The sequence below is a fragment of the Dromiciops gliroides genome, chromosome 5 (assembly GCF_019393635.1).
Source record: "Dromiciops gliroides isolate mDroGli1 chromosome 5, mDroGli1.pri, whole genome shotgun sequence".
Classification (NCBI taxonomy): domain Eukaryota; kingdom Metazoa; phylum Chordata; class Mammalia; order Microbiotheria; family Microbiotheriidae; genus Dromiciops; species Dromiciops gliroides.
Window position 1 is genome coordinate 5,233,366 of NC_057865.1, and position 4,732 is coordinate 5,238,097.

Sequence of the window (4,732 nt, forward strand, 5' to 3'; positions counted from 1 at the left end):
AGTCTGCTTCATCATGAGTCTTTTGGGATTGTTTTGGATCCTTGTATTGCTGAGAATAGTTAAGTCATTCATGGTTCTTCATCAAACAGTATTGCTGTCTCTTTGCACAATGTTCTCCTGGTCCTGCTCACTTCACTATGCATCAGTTCATACAAGTCTTCCCAGGCCTTTCTGAAGTCATCCTGCTTATTGTTTCTTAGAGCACAATAGAGGAAACAATAGAGGCCGCACGCAGATCGAGCGCCCTCCCCATCCCCCACCCCTTCACCCTCACCCCCCCTTCGCGGTGCCTCGACCCCGGGAACCCCTGGCCCCCTCCGCCCGTCATTCCGTCTGTCAGCTTCTCCGCCCGCCATGGCCGACAAGGAAGCAGCCTTTGATGATGCTGTAGAAGAACGAGTGATCAGCGAAGAGTATAAAATATGGAAAAAAAAATACTCCTTTCCTCTATGACTTAGTGATGACCCATGCCCTAGAGTGGCCCAGCCTGACTGCACAGTGGCTTCCAGATGTAACCAGACCTGAAGGGAAAGATTTCAGCATTCATCGACTTGTCCTTGGGGCGCACACACACACACACACACACACACACATCTGATGAACAGAATCATCTTGTGATAGCCAGTGTGCAACTTCCCAATGATGATGCTCAGTTTGATGCCTCTCACTATGACAGTGAGAAAGGAGAATTTGGAGGCTTTGGCTGTTAGTGGGAAAATTGAAATTGAAATCAAAATTAACCATGAAGGCGAAGTGAACAGGGCCCGTTATATGCCCCAGAATCCTTGCATTATTGCAACAAAGACTCCATCCAGTGATGTCCTTGTTTTCGACTACACCAAGCACCCTTCAAAACCAGACCCTTCTGGGGAGTGTAACCCAGACCTGCGTCTCCGTGGACATCAGAAGGAGGGTTATGGGCTGTCATGGAACTCAAATCTCAGTGGACACTTGTTAAGTGAATCAGATGATCATACCATCTGCTTGTGGGACATCAGTGCAGTTCCAAAGGAAGGTAAAGTGGTGGATGCAAAGACCATATTCACAGGACACGCAGCAGTAGTCGAAGATGTTTCTTGGCACCTGCTCCACGACCAGAAGCTTATGATCTGGGACACACGGTCAAATAATACTTCCAAACCAAGCCACTCAGTGGATGCCCACACTGCCGAAGTAAACTGTCTCTCTTTCTTATAGCACAATAATATGCCATCACCATCATATAACACAGCTTGTTTAGCCATTCCCCAGTTGATGGGCATTCCTTTGATTTCCAATTCTTAGCAATCACAGAAAGAGCTGATATAAATATTTTTGTACAAATAGGTCTTTTTCTCTTGCTGGGAATGTCTTTAGGATATAAACCTGGCAGTGGTATTGCTGGATCAAAGGGTACACACAGTTCTATAGCTCTTTGGGTACAGTTCCAAATTTCTCTCCAGAATGGTTGGATCTTTTCACAACTCCACCAACAGTAGATTAGGGTCCCAGCTTTCCCACATTTCCCCCAACTTCCAATATTTTCCATTTTTCTTATTTTTTAACCTTTAGTTTTATTTTTTAAAACCCATTATAATTTGTTTTTTGGTGTGTTTTTTTTTGTTTTGGTTTATTTTGGGGGTTTTTTTTGCAGGGCAATGAGGGTTAAGTGACTTGCCCAGGGTCATACAGCTAGTAAGTGTCAAGTGTCTGAGGCTGGATTTGAACTCAGGTCCTCCTCAATTCAGGGCCAGTGCTTTATCCACTATGCCACCTAGTTGCCCTCAAAACCCATTATAATTGAAGCAAAAAGGAACTTGGGCAGAAATGTTTCTTGTCATATAACACCAAGATTCCACCAAAAGGGAAAAATATTCTATTTTGTCCTGATTTGGAGCAAAATGTCTCTCATTGTGGAGAAGGCAAAGAGCAACAGACCTTTCCAACATCTGATTGCAGTAAAAATTATTTGTGGTAAAGATTAATATTGGAAGTTTTAGCTGAATCATTTGAGAGATTGTGCATGCTGCTGAAGCGGCTTTTGAAGGACCCTCCCCTTTTGGGGAGGAAAATGCGAGGAACTTCCAGGAAGCCAACTCAAAAGTAAGGGTGGGACAGGAGAGAAGTTCTCTCTCTCTGGCTATTGATTTAGCTGTGGTGTGGGTGCGGAGAGGCTCCTGCCACCCTCGCTCTAGTGAGGGCAGTTCGGAAGCAGGTGTTTGGTGTTTGCTCTTGGGTGCGCTGCTCTTGGGTGCGCTGGTTCGAGGCCTGGCGGGCAGTTTGGGATTCGGTGAGTTTTATAAAGGAAAATCCTAAATTCCTTTGAACCAGCTTAATCTCTGGGATCACACAGACTAAGTTTAGATCTAAGACTGTCCATCTGTATTTTTACTTCCTTATTTCCCTGATTGGTTTCACCTTTGTGGTCTAATTAATTCCCAAGCAATAAAACCTGGTCCCTCACAGGTTAAAGCTCAGAGGCTCCTTTTGTTTTGGGCCTGGGACGTGTGTGTGTACATAAAAGGGAAAGTTTAAAGGGGGAGATTAATGCTCCGTATATCCAATTTTGACTCTCACATGATGGCTGGCATCATTCCAACACAGCTGGGAAATGATGATCATGGGGACCCAGCTCAATGTAATCCTGGCCCTCATGGCTCTGCTCAAGCTCCTGGATGTGAAGGTGATGCCCAAACTCATTGATGCTGTGGCCTCTAACTTCCTAAAAAGGTAGGATAAGCAGCCATCTGTCCAGCAGAGTTTAAGCCAGCCTGTGCCCCATGGCCCCAACAGATGACTTCTTGGGCCTCTCAGAGACCTCAGATTCAACAATGCTGATTGTTCTGTTCCCAAATGGTTTGGGGTGTGTGTGTGTGTGTGTGTGTGTGTGTGTGTCTTGTGCAGGAGGCAGAGGGAGGTATAGTGGGAAGAGCAGAAATTATCAGATCAAAGCAAAGATTCTCATAATGGGTCATTGAAGAAGGAATTTATATCCCTCAAGGCCTGAGCCTTGAGCTAGAAAATGAGGGGCTTCAGCAATACCACTACTAGGTTCATATCCCAAAGACATCCCCAAAAAGAAAAAAAGACCTATTTGTACAAAAATATTTATAGCAGCTCTTTTTGCAATGGTTAAGAATTGGAAATCAAAGTAATGCCCATCAATTGGGGAATGGCTAAACAAGCTGTGGAACACAATGGTGATGGAATCCTATTGCACTATAAGAAACAACAAGCAGGACGACTTCAGAAAGGCCTGGAAAGACTTGTATGAACTGATGTATAATGAAGGGAGCAGAACCAGGAGAACATTTTGCACAGAGACAGCAATATTGTTTGATGAAAAACTGTGAATGACTTAACTATTCTCAGCAATACAAGGATCCAAGACAATCTCAAAGGACTAAAGATGAAGTATCCTATCCACTAATGATGAAACATACTATCCACCTCCAAAGAAAGAACTGATATTGATGAAACAGACTGAAGCAGGCTGTTTTTCACGTTCTTTCATTTTTTCTTTTATTCAGGTTTTCTTGTATAAAGTTATTAATATAGTGATGTTTTGCATAATTGTATATGTATAGCACATATCTGATTGTTTGCCACCTCAGAGAGGGGGAGGGAGGGATAAAATTGAAGCTCAAAATTATAAATAAAAATGTTTATTACTTTAACAAATGGGGGCTTCCCTCATTAACTTCTGCATGGTTCCCCAGTCACCCCTTGGTCCTTCACTTCATGTCCAATGGGAATCTGAACCCCCAAAAAGACAACACTTTTTAATGAACATTAATAAAGTAATAATTGTCTATTTTTATTTAGTGACAAAGTTTAGAATAGCATTTTAATGTACATAATGTTATTTGAGTGTTACAGAAACTCTGTGAGATAGGTATTGTGAGTATTAACATCCCCACTTTACAGAAGGGGAAGTTGAGGTTCATAGAGGTTCCAGCACTGTGGATGAGAAGCAACATTTGAATCCAAGTCAAATATTTTATCTATTATAGGTGGAATGTCAACAATGACTAGTAGGGAACTTCCTTCACAAGGGCACATTGGCACCTGAGAGGCAGCATGTAGCCTTGGAGAGCTGGTTGGGGCATGTGCCAAGGGCAGGACTGAAGTCCAGGGGTATTCTATGCAGGATTGTTGTGAGGATCAAATAAGACACTAGAAGTAAAGCATCCCACAAAGCTAACACACTCTACAGATATTAGCTATTAATTTATGGTGAGTACCATGATTCTTATGGCCCATGATGCCAAGGCTGGCCTAGCCTCTCACTCACTGCCCCATGTTGGGCTCAATGTTAGGGCACAGCCCATCAGCCAGGCCATGATGTCTGGACACTTGTAGCCCTTAGGCTCTGTGTAGCTCGCCTGCTTCCTTCCATTTTATTTTCCATCTGGCCTGGAGTAGACAAGTGGATCAATCCAGTCATGCTGAAGAGCCACATGCAGCCCACCCAGCAAAGTGGCCCCAAAGGTGCTCTGTCTGACAGCAGCACCTTCAAGCTAATCATCTCAATCAGCTCTCAACCTTCTGACCCCATTCCAAACTTACCTGAGATGAGTCTAATAGGTCTCCCCAGCCCAGTGATCACCCAATGTTTTCCTTGCAAAGTTGCAGCGATTGTAGGCACTGGATTTATAATTTTGGCAGCTATGTAGGAGCAGATTCCCACCAGTGAACAAGCCACTGTTCTGGGAGAGAATGAGCCAGGGTTGTGACTATGGGACAACGGCTG

The 4,732-nt window shown here is 43.8% G+C and overlaps 1 pseudogene; it reads left to right on the plus strand.

Moving 5' to 3' along the window:
• The first annotated feature begins 339 nt into the window (after window positions 1-339).
• LOC122728654 lies at window positions 340-1,197 on the plus strand (annotated as a pseudogene).
• Window positions 1,198-4,732: the final 3,535 nt, after the last annotated feature.